This window comes from Corvus hawaiiensis, chromosome Z (assembly GCF_020740725.1).
Source record: "Corvus hawaiiensis isolate bCorHaw1 chromosome Z, bCorHaw1.pri.cur, whole genome shotgun sequence".
Lineage (NCBI taxonomy): Eukaryota > Metazoa > Chordata > Aves > Passeriformes > Corvidae > Corvus > Corvus hawaiiensis.
This window is the reverse complement of record NC_063255.1, coordinates 26979978-26992654: the sequence shown is the minus strand read 5'-3', so window position 1 is coordinate 26992654 and position 12677 is coordinate 26979978. Positions and strand designations below refer to the sequence as shown.

The following is a 12677-nucleotide window of genomic DNA, read 5'->3' as shown; positions in this document are numbered from 1 at the left end:
GGATGTATTTCACTGGATTATTTTTTGAAATATTTCTCCTCTTACATGACCACTTTTGACCTTTCTACTGTCTTTGTCCAACTACACCTTGAGTAACAATTTTGCCATCTTTTTGCATAGCAGCAGGGACAAAGGAAAGATCTTAGCATATCTAGAAAATCTCTCCTTTCATTGTGTGGTAACATTTGCTCTACTTCTACTCTTAGCAATATAAACTTCTTTTTGGTGCTGGCTTGGAAATTTCTCCTCTTTCTCTCTCAGAGCTCTGAGTATGGAAGGTAAATATGGTCTGTTCCCTGCTGACAGGAGCAGAGACCTGCGTCAGAGGGTCATCAGATTTGTGGGTGCCTTTGTTCAGTTGATGGAGTTATTCCACACTTTGTCTTAGTGTTATCCATGGCCCAGGCAGATGTGTAGTTAATAAAATGAAAAAAAATGAAATCATAATCTTGTTTTTTCTTTCTGGGAGAATAACAGCTTCTTCTATGCAAGCATTAATGTATTAAAAGACATTTGCTGGCCTAGTTAGCCTGAAAAAATAATTTCATCAGGCACAAAAGGAATACAAAGAGATAAGAGCAACTGTCTGCCCTAACTACAGGTAGTAATGATTGTTATTTATAACTACAAAACACAATTACAAGCTGAAAATGTTCTGCTAGAAACCTTAAGTGCTTGCTAGCTGTTGCTGTGGTAAGAGTTTTCCCTTTTGATTTGTATTCCTTAGTAAAATATATGTTATACGTGACAAGAATTCAGGACAAAATCCCATTCATGATCAAGATCTGTTCTGGTAATGGAAACAGTATTTCATGGTGTACTCAAAATTATTGTTATTGTTACTGAAAAGTAAAAAAAATAATATCTATACAATCCATGCAAAACAAATTTTTTAAAGAATTGAGAGTTTGTTGTGTTGCCAAGCCAACTGGACAATTTTCTGTGCACTGCACAGGTGTTGGAAGTGGGCACAGTTTGAATGCACCTGGAAGTATTAACATGGGTGAATGAATTGCATCCACTAAAAGCGTGGAAATTTTTATCTGTGTCAGGTCATGGTTGTGGCCCCTGCAGGACTGGGATTTATTTCCATGCTTTATTTACATACTGTGTCTAATGAGATACATTTTGTGAAATCTGTTTTCTTGTTCTGCTGTAATATTATGCAATATTATGACTGACATTATTAGAAATGAATTGAGGAAGCTTGTAAAGCTCTGAGAATGAGCTTTGAGGGTTTGTTTTCTGCTGCACGTGGCACCTACTACTACACGTATGATGCATCTCTTTTGATTTTAACATTGCCCAGATACAACAACTGATGTTTCTTTGTGTTCCAGGAGCAGCTGCCCATCCTCCTTGACTTATACTGGAGTATGGCACACAGCTGTGCGCTGGCCAGCCAGCCAGACCGTCCCCTGGATGAGTTATCTGTGACAGAGTTTTGCACACTTCTGTGTGAGAATATTGAAGCCCTGATCGCGAACTTCCACAAGGCTAACGAGAGGGTAATGTCCCCAGGCACCAGCGGCCTCTGCTGAGCTCAGAGACGCTTGTTCACGTTAAAAAGGGCTGATGTTCATCCCTCCAAAAGGACTTGGACGTTAACAAATGAATACTATTAATTATGGCTTGTCCACTGCTCAGTTTGATGCTGTTGCCGTGGGCATTTAGATGTGACTGGAGTGCGTATCAAGTCTCTCAGTGCCCTTTTCTGTGCAGGACATTCAGATAGGACAATCCGGTATCAGCCACAGGGTACTAATTAAAAGAAAATAAATTCATTGTAGTGATGAGGAAATTCACAGAATGTAGCCATTTGCAGTCATAAAGCAAGTCTTTATTTTACAATAATCCAGAGGCAAAACACACTTGCTCCAGGAATACCATCTTTAAATTCTGAGTTTATGATTCAGATGTACTATTTGAAAGAATGTCAGTGTGGGGGTTTTCTGTTTAATTGTAACTTTTGGATTATGGCTTTTGTATTCAGAAACACAGTAGGAAATACCTATCATAAAACATGTCAATATTTGGGTGAAGGAGGAGCTGTACGTTTCTGAGTGATCCATCTGGAAGTATCTTGCAGATACTTTCTAGTAACAAAGTGTAGGTGTGTGCATTTGGAGATGATTGTTGGCTCGATTCATTCCTCCATGTAGTTTGCATGGGAGGTGCAGTGTTAAACCACAAGAGTGAATCCTTTCACGCTTGTTGAAAACACATCGTGAACTTACGAGCTACTTGTAAGGAAAAGATTCTCTATGCTAAAGTTCCCTGAAATGGTTTTAAAACTTAATAATAATTTGGAATACCTTGGCTTTTCAACAACAAAAAAAGCCCCCAACAAATGAACAAAAAAATTAAAGGCTGTTTGTAAATTCTTGTTTGCAATCATTACAAACTTACAAAAGACTGGTGTACTTGGATTGCTAATTTGCGAATTTACTAAAATTTAATACAATTTAAAAAAAAAAAGTGTTCAGGTTCAGGTTTCCTAGAAAGAAGGTGACAAACATCTGCAAGGAGGTATAAGGATGGCCTTATACCGTGACCAAACAAAATACTTTATTTCAAGATATATTTAAGTTTTGTTTTGAGATACAAGTAATTGATCTGTGATGAAGGGGTTTTACTTAGTTTTAATAAACATATTGAAGAAATGACTATGTAGATTTTATGCTGGAATAGTCTGTGCTTAACTTAAAGTGAAAAGGTAAATAATAATTTCTTCTCAAATTCTTGTCACACAGATAGCTCACCTAGAATATATCTGTAAGCACAAGACTACCACTATGAACGATCCTCAGCAGAATCAGGAGGGTACTTTTGAGAAAATGTCTGAACAGTTAAAAGCACAGGAACACTGATGGCAGAAAGAAAAGCAGTATCTTGAACAGCAGTACTCAAATCTCCTCGCAGAAGCTCATGCAAGAGCACAGGTATGGTGCTGTGAATTTGTAATTTTTTCTTTTCTTGTAAACATGTAATGGATTATTTTAGTAGTTTAAGCCCCTTAGCAGGTGAAGGTCATTTGGGAATTATAATATTTTTTTAAAGTAAAGAAAAAAATACAACAAAGCAACCCAGCACTGTGCTAATGTTAACATCACTTCAAATAAGAAATAAATTACTTTTTTAAAGAGTTCTGAAGAGAATTTGGTCTACAGCCCAAATTCAGAAGCCTGATTTGGTCTACAGTTGGTAGTATTTTTTTTCCTGAGAACGTTAAAGCTGTAAGATTGAATTTGCTTGTTTTAAGAATTACTGGGAGCAGCAGGTATTTTTTGAGCATCATGATTTGCAGAGATTGTATAGAGTAACAGTAATGTGGTATCACCTGCAGATAAATTCAGTTACTATTAATATATGTACCAACCTTAAGAACAGTGGTAGATTTCAACAGCGTTAAGCGACTCTGTTTTACTGATACTACGGTGAAAAGGGGTTTAAAAGTGTAAAGGTGTCACTGCTTGTCAGATGAGTTATTTGCAATCCAAAATGTTCCCTGTTATTCCACAACCACCATTCACTGTCTTTAGCATCACATTCTTTCACACTTGTTTCAACTAGAAGTGTTGTGAATAAAGGAAATAGATGGGCCTTCTTACTTGTGACTTACTGCAACTTACTTCCTCAGAATAATGCTGTTGTATTTGATGCGGATTTCAGGACTAGAAGTCTTTGCACACTGAAAAATGTATTTATTCTATCTAGTTTCATGTTTGTTTCAGCCTCCTTCCTTTTTTTCCTCTAGTTTACACTGACTTTCTGCTTGGTAGAGCAACATTCTTTCTGAAATTGGAGGATGTAACTAGTATTGTTACATCAAATCATAAAACTGTATTGTGGGCACACAGGTGGTGTTGGACCTTCTGTGAGCTATCACCATATTGGTGGATTGTTGTCAGAAATCAGGAGTCCATTTGCAGTTGATGATCATGCAGATTTTCCTCATCCTGTTCATTTGGTTTCATACATCTGATTCTGTAACTGTTCACTAGAAGAGATGCTTTCATCACCATCATTGCTAACAATTTTTGCTCCTTTAATGCATCATTTGAATGGGAAGGGTGACCATTTTCTTCTAGCTGTTGTCTAGGTAAAAACCATCTAGTTAATATTTCTTCCATTTTTGTTTGGTTTGTTTCTCTTTCTGTCACAGGGATGTGAACAAACAGCACAGAAAAACAGGCAAAAACTCTATAGCCTTGAGCAAATCTGGGAGAAACTGGTCCATGAGAATGCTTCTGTGAGAAATATGTTAGCAAAGGCTCGGAAGGAGTGTTCATCTCTGCTGGCAGCCTGTGCGCTGCTGTCAGGGGCCCTGTGTCCTCTCTATGGGCAACTGTGTGTGATGTCTTCCCAAAGGGACCTTCTCCAGGACCAGGTGAACCTCCATGGCTTAGTGAACCAGAAGATTGGGAGCCTCCTTCATGCTCTCCCAACCAGTGTGGAGAACCATCAAGATGAAGCAAGGCTGAGGCAGAGAAGAGCCAAAGTCCTCGTTTATGTGTTCTGAAGAGCCGTGATTGCAGTTCTGGCCTCTAACAGGCTTAGACTTCTAGCCCAGCATTCTTCCTCCCTTTTCATCTGGACAGATGGCTCAAGAGGAAGCACTGGAATTCGAGTTTGTGTAGGGGAATCCAGAGGCAGGCGTAATGTGTCACGTAAGTGAATTGTTCTTAATTACATGGTCAGTGAATAACAAAGAGCATTATCATTATTAATTGGTATTACTCAGGCATAAAGAGATATTTAGTGACATTTTGACAAATATAATTTATGGATTTTTGTTTTTATGTTTCTTGACAAATGTATTTCACTCTAAGAGGAAATGCCTAGTCTGTTAAACGTTGCAAGTAAAATTGCAAATACACATATGAACTCTCAGTATCTGATAGCCTTGAGGTTTGCAATATGGATTTCAGAACTAGGTGCTACTGCATCTTCTTTGTGGTAATATCTGGCAATGTTCCCAAACGATTAACCATCAACTTTTTTTAAAAAAGGTATTTCCTCTTATTAATAATTTTTAATATTTATTTCCTACTAAAAGCCACAAAAAATTGCTTTCTGATTCAGGTAAAATATTAGCACATATATTATTATAATTTACTTTAGAGATTATGTCTGCTTGTCCCTTTCTGCTGCCAGATCAGTTTATGCTTCCCCCTAGAAGAATAAACGGTATCAAAAATGTTTCACAAATTAGAAGATTCATCTACTTTTTTTCCCCCAGTAGTTCTGGAAGGATGTTTAATGCAGTCTAAACTGTCCTGATTAATTTGTGGCTTCTGTGCTTATTTTTGGTGAATTCCTGAAAGAGCTGGAGATAGCAGTGTGCCATATCTTAGTGGTTCAGTTATCCTGCTAGCTGCAGTTGTGTTCCACAGGTTTTGAAGAGGAAGGAGGTTACTGTATTGAAGCACTTGACTGGTTGACTAGCTCCAACCTCTATGCTGCAATAATCAGCTCTGTCTCAACTGCAGGATGTTCTCAACAAACCAGGTAATTTTAACAGTGTATTGTTGTAGCAGAAATATATTAAAAATAAATAAATAAATCAGGGTGATCACATAGTTTCCATTTTTACAATTTTATCTAAACTATTCTGGATCGTATCTCTGAATAGATATTTCTGAATATTATGATAGACATCTTTGACTAGAGATGATATCCTGAGCTAGTCAATCCAAATTTTAGTGGGGCTGTTTCCCTGAAGGAGTAACGTTATGGCAGGGGAAAGTAATAACCCTCTTCTACAGTCTCTGAACGATCATATCCCTTCTGTTGGAACAGATTTATTTTCTTTAATGGCTGATAAGATATTTTATCCTTTTGGTATATAGAGCCATGGAAACAGAAGGCTGGAGAGTGTGTCTGGAGTTTATTTGCAGTGAGAACTGGTATAGGTTCCCTTGGTTCATCTGCATTGCTGCCACCCTTGGTTCTTTGTTAACCTGTAGTTGTAGTGTCCAAACTTTTCTGTCACAGAAAAAAGGATATTAGAGGAGGGATAATTTATATGAATAAAGGGAAATAGCAGGACAGAGACGAGGTGATGCATTTTCCAGAAGGCTAATCACAGAATCTGTATAAAAGTTGCCAATGAATCAAATGTGTTTAGGTTCGGTTCCAGGCACTTTCTTTTTTGATCATGCTGTTTTCAATAACTTGAGTTCATATCCTTACAGAGCAAAGTTTGAGCTGTGTTTCAGATTCGGTGTTCTATGCTTCAGAATATTTACAGGTTCCATCCTGTATAATTGAAAAAGAATCGCATATTACAAGACACTGGAACTAATAACCTGCTTGATGTTTCCTTTTTGTTGTTGTCTCTTAAAGATCCAGAGTCCTGGCTTTCTGGAGACTCACTTATCAGTGCAGCCAGGAACTCCTTTGCAAAACTGATGGGCAATCGGAGCACAGTGATGGAGGCAGCTCAAGTGAACCCTTGCAGGTGCACCGCTTACCTGGAGAGGGACCCCCTGATACAGAGGCTGGCTTGTGGACTCCACAGAGTAAATGCCCAGGCCCTAGAAGTTGGATTGTATGACAGACTGCCCACTACAGTAAGCAGATTTACAGTTCTCCTTCATAGAAACAGAAGGCTTACAGTAACAGTGAAGCTGTCTTGATAGCACCATTTATTTAGTTTCAGGCTGGTTATGAGTGCTTGACAATGAAATACCACTATATGGACACTCAGAAGTTGATTCTCATACATTAGGGTGTGAAGAGGTCTTTTATTGACAAAGAATTTTTGGAAGAGGTTTAGTGTACCCAAGTAAAATATTTTTTCAAGTTCTATCAGAACTGTATTAGGTTATAAGAACAAATTTTCTTTTGGCTTGATGTAAATGTTAGGGTTGTTTTTTATTATTCTTTTCTATTTTCTTGTGTTTACCATCCTTTCTTTCAGTAAAGATAACCTTCTTGCCTTTAACCAAAATGAAAGGATAAACTCTTTCTCTCATAACCCTGTCATTTATTGTAGCCTTCAGGTGAAAATAGTACTTCCTTGCAAACAGAATTTGCAGTAACCCTTGGTAGGTTCAAACTTTTGCCCTTGCGTACGTCTTTTAGAGAGGGAGGAAAAAATGATAGTTTTGTCTGAATTTTCTTGGGTCTCAAATATGATTTATTTTATTGCTAAAATAGCAGATTTTCTATCACATGAATTTGTTTGTTTGCTGACAGAGAAACGTAGCAATCTTGCAGCAAGAAGTATTTGAATTTTCACGAAGGCTTCGTACAGTGGAGGTGGAGTGCCGCTCACTGAACATGCAGCTTGCAGAATTCAAATGGACTTTCAGTGAGATGCAAGAGGATGCTGACAAAGCCCACAAACTGCAGGAGCAACTAAATGCACTTCAGCGTGTAAGTATATTTGATTTGGAGACTCTCTTCCTTAAAAGAGATTCTGCTTTCTATGCAATTTTTGATTTGTGTTCTTCTGAAAAACAAGCATAAAATTATTAACAGAATTTTCCAGTAAACTTACCTTGTAAATGTAACTAAACTAGAAGTCAGTTGTATTTAGAAATACCCCTTTTCCACAGGAGTTTCCTTTCGACTTGTAGAAGGAGGTATCCTGTATAAATTACAGTTTGTTCTTCAGCAATCCAGGTTCTCCATTTGTTGGAAATGTTGATGTGATTTATGTATCCAAAAAGAAGATCTCACTTCAACCAAATAAAGTCAGCTGGAATGAGGGTATTCAACAAGAATGTTCATGAGAAGTTCATGAAACATAAATACAGCAATTTGAACTCTGCATGGATATTGATGAATGTTGTGATAAATAAAATACAAATTGTTGTGGGTCTGTTTCCCTGAAGAAGTAACTTTATGGCAGGGAAAAAAAGCCTTTTCCTACATTCTCGTTAGCACAAATGCACCAAATTCCCCCGAGTCTTTTGCTGTTGCTGATTGATTTACTGAAGCACTGTGGGTTCCCTAATCTGAAGCCTAGTTGGTAGAACCTGTCAGTGTGTCCCAATCCAAACACTTCCAAATAGAGATTATCTGCTAGATGATGTCCCGCCCATCATCCTCCCTGTTCCTAGGTGGTAAAATGGATTTTTTTTTTTTTACTCAAAAATTTCTAATCATCTTCAATTTTGTTCTCAACAGGTTTTATTCCCTTAGAGTTTTGGGACAGTTAGATGAAAATTGTCACAATTTAGATTGCAGTTCAAATGCAGGTGATGACTTTTCTTGAAGAATTATTTCTTCTTTCTGGAGCAGTTTTTGGAGGAGAAAAAGAGTCCACAGAGGTGTTTTCAAGGGATAATAAGCCATCCACTAAAATTTTGGACATTGATCTGCATATTTTTCCTTCTAAATACTGAAGTTTTGCATCCTAGGGTGCTAATTTGAATAGAATAATGAATGGCAAGACTTTACATGAATGTTCTTTATAAAAAATACAGTAATTAACAGGTCTGCCATTCTGTTGTTCAGTGATCTGTCTTCATGTTAAAAGGCCTCAATACTAATCCTGAGCATGCGTTTGTTTTAGAATTTGGTAGGTTTGCAAGTGGAACTCAGAAAGTCAGGTAGGGAAACCAGCGAATATAGTTACAGGATCAGACACAACTTATTTATCTTTCCAGAGAATAATCACCCAAGACAATATACATGAGGAATTAGATAATGCTTTGCAGCGTGAGCATGAGGCAAAACTACTTTTACAAGAACACGAGCGATGGCTTCAGGAGTTAAGTAATAGACTAGAAGTGCACGCCACTGCAGACACAGATAGAAGCCAAGACTTCAATGTGTCTCTAAAGGTAAGATTATTCTGAAATAGTCACCAGAATTTTACTTTTTGTTAAAGAAGCCAAAGAGTGCAGTCCTTGTGCTAATAAAATCATGGGAGTAAATACACACGTACTGCTCAGTCTGCTGGAATTTTAGGCTCCTCGGAAAACACTTCAAAGATTTTTTTTTTTTTAGCTATAGATATTTTTGTTTTAAAAATTTAAGAAAATCTTCAGTGAGGTTTGTGGGTTTTTTTGCCTACAATAATTTTGTTTCCTAAAACACCCTTGTACATAGCAAACATAATAAAAACTGGGGTGTTCTGAGTCAGTAATGCTTTTGCTACGAAATTCATAAAACCTTAGTATGCAGTGGCCCAAATCTACTTCACAGTCAATTTGTCTTTCACACTGGTCAGTAGCCAGTGGTATAAAATAAAGTTTATTTGGGCTGACGAGTAGCTCTGCTCTCTGTCTGCTGGCAGAGCCTCTCTGAGGCATCGGAGGAGATGAGGAGAAGAGACAGACTTCTGAATCACCAGAAGAGACTCCTTAAAGACGTGGTGCAGGACCGGCAGCGGCTGCTGGAGTCTCTCCAGGAGGCAGAACGTGACCTCCACAAGACAGCAAAGTGAGCACTGGGGCCTGGGGGACGTCACTTAAAATGGGTAAAAATTTCAATGCCTACTTCCATGGGTAGGGTTTTAGATCTGGCCAGTGTAAGGCTAGAAGACAAAAGTATATCTGCCTCTTTTTTTGAAATCCAGGGATAGTCTTCTAAAGAGAAAAGTGTTAGTTCAAAATACTAGGTGATGAATTTTCTGCAGTTATCCCATAATAGTGCTCCAAATTCTGGGTGCTGAAATAACGGGCAAACAAAATGCCTGTGCTGTCTTACTGCTCTGACAACATCTCTTTGGCAGATCCTTAAGGTTCTGCTTATTTAAGAAATGATTGATCTCTCTGTTTCCACACCATCTTTTTATAGATAGATACAATTTATTTATAGTAAATACAGGAGTATCAGCTAGGTGACAGGTCTTAGCTGCCAAAAGAACTGAAACCCAGGACCTAGCCTTTCCTGCGGGACAGGATAGATCTTACAGCTGATCTCAGAGAGTTCTGGATTTAGACACTAACCCCACGCTATTTACACAATAACCTGGCGTGGAAGGAAAGGCTTAGGCACCAGTCTTGAAAAGATTGGTAGTCAAAAGGAGCCCCCTTAATTTGAAGGAGCTTATTACTAACCTATTCTTACAGTTATATGATCAGATAAAAAATTAAATCCTTGCAGACTTTGTTTTCTAATACTTATCATACTGTGAAGTATGTTTTATGAATATTGTTGGTCCATGGCTAGGATCTAAAAAAATTTTATTTAATTAAAATTTCTTATTATGCCTGGAATCATTCAACCTCTGAAGAACAACATCTGAGGAGCTTTAAGGGTTTTATGCACCAGGGAAATAATGCAATTCGTATAGTCCTCAATGAAATGTTTAACAATCTAATTAAAATGACAAAAGTTATTTGGTATGATTAGATCAAAGCAGGTGTGACCTACAGAAGGATTTGTTCTAGAAAGCTTGCCCTTTTCACCCTGCCCCAATCTCTTTTGGACGCTTTAGTAAAGATCATTCCTTCTGGCCATACATATATCCAAAAAAGGTTATTTTAATGTGAAGTGGCTTTTTCTCTCTGTATATAGCAGTTGAACATTAACAAAGAAATCTTGTCTTCCCTTCATTGTTCTAGCAACTCTTCACAAGAAATGGGGTTTTTTTTCTGCTGTTGGAACATATAAGTGAAGTAGATGAAATAAACAGAATCTGTCAGTGTTTTCCAATACAAGATAGCACCATCCTGCTAGAGTCTTTTTATGCCCTCTATCTCCAAGCCATGATAGTTGTTCATTGATAGGCCTGTAGTTACATCTATTTTAATTGCTTCTCCTCAACAGAAGCATCTCTAATATGGAAATGCGCCAAATAGTGGTACATGAACTATTTTTAGGGTTTGCATTGGAGATCTGAAAGAGAGACAGAAAATCCTAACAGTTTGAGTTACCAACAGTTATTTTCTAAGACATGACAATCATAAAGTAGCAGAAGATTAATTTCTACTGATGCCTTAGGTTTTAACTTTTATATTTTTCAAATCCTGTACTGCTTAGTGTGTAAGTCTGAAGTTTCTTGTAACCTGTTAATTTTTGCTCTCTCATGCTAGGTAGACATAACAGCCTCTTCAGACTTTGTCTTCAAGGACATCCAGACCGTCCTAGGCCCAAAAAGTATAAACCAAAAGCCCTAGAGAGGGGGGCAAGCTGAGGGGAAATTACATCATTAAACGAAAGCTTTAATTGGAGAATTAACCCTGATATACAAATGAACCAAACCTATGAAAGTGTGAAGAGCTTGTGACCTGTTGTCCATCTTGGGGTCCATTTTGAGAATAGCCTCTGGCTCTGTAGGGTATACTTTTGAAGGCTTTTCAAATAAATAGCTACCTTTGTTCCCTTACTCCTGTCTAGTCTCTGTTTGTCGGTGGCCTCTCAAGGCATCAGTTCTTTGGCACCCCAGATGAAACAATGAGGCTTCTGAGGCTTCACTACATTGGTAGCACTTCAGTTCTATAAAGTTACTCCATTGTTCTTGTTTTTTTTTCTTTTCTTTTCTAATAGAGACAAAGAGTTGCTCATTGATCATATGAAAGCTGTGCATGCCACCCTGACTGAGGTAAGAATTTGAAGTCTTCCCTTTGGTTTGTGTTTCCAAAGACACCAAAGCCTTAGAATTGCTTATTCGCAGGGGGGGAGAGAAGTTGTTCTAAAGCAACTTCCTTTCCTTAGGGTTGAAGTTTCCTCCCTCAACTTCTTCCATCTTAAAAAACCACAGTGAAATGAAATGCAAGTTAGTAGTAGACAAACAACTTATTCTGAATGTAGAAGTTATGACAAAATTCACTTTCCTTCCCTCACTGAGCACTATTTCTGGTTGCTAAGTGAAGACTAATGGAACACACCAAAAATTGGCAATTGTTCTGGAGTTCACTCCCTGCTGAGTAAGGTGAGGTCACATACATGGTGGCCATAAAACATTTGGCTTTGTGTCTGCTACTTTGACCTCTAAAACATCATAAATAGGAAAAGAAAAGGCAGTAAGTCATAATCTGTGGTCAGAAACTTTCATGATATTTTTTTAAAGCATATTTTAAATTTAGTAATAATCTCAAGTTGTCTCTCTCACTTGTACAATTGTGCCCTAATGTAGGACTATTCGAAGGTCCAACAAAGCTCTATGTATTAATTATTTAGAAGAAAGGACTATTTTCCTTTATAGCTCTAATGGCAGATTGTTTTATAACTGTTTGTAATCTACAGCAGCACAGAGCAGAAGAAGTGTTTTCATTACCTTGGAGTGTCAATTTCCCCTACTACATCTTTAATTCCTAGCTACATGGGAATCTGTCATAGGTTAGCAAGCATAGTCCCGGAAGGGATGTCCTTGCTAAGGGGTGCTTACAGTTTCCTCTGGGAACTGATAGAACCTATCAGCTGGCCAGTTTGAATATGGACAATTCTCTAAGCCACTTAAAGTTGTGACCACCTCTGTGATCCACATTTAAGAATAGGCAAACTCCCCCCCCAAGCTCTCTCTTGTTTCCGGCGCTGGGACAGGTGGCTGTGGGCCCCGAGTGGGGGCCAGCGGGCCCGGCCAGGCCAGGCCATGGACATCCTGGGTCGATGGACCTGTTCCAGCCGTGGAACCCCCCCCACTGCCTTGCCGTGGGCAGCCGGAGCGGCTTGGCTCTCCCCCCTCTCCACTTCGATAAGAAAAATTCAACATTCCAGCTGCAAAGCTGCAAGGCCGAGGTGAGAGTAACCCTTTTACTGCTGTGAAGAGCTGA

At 38.3% G+C, this 12677-nt stretch overlaps 1 pseudogene; it reads left to right on the top strand.

Moving 5' to 3' along the window:
- LOC125320480 overlaps window positions 1–12308 on the top strand; it is a 31936-nt pseudogene extending 19628 nt beyond the window's left edge.
- Window positions 12309–12677: the final 369 nt, after the last annotated feature.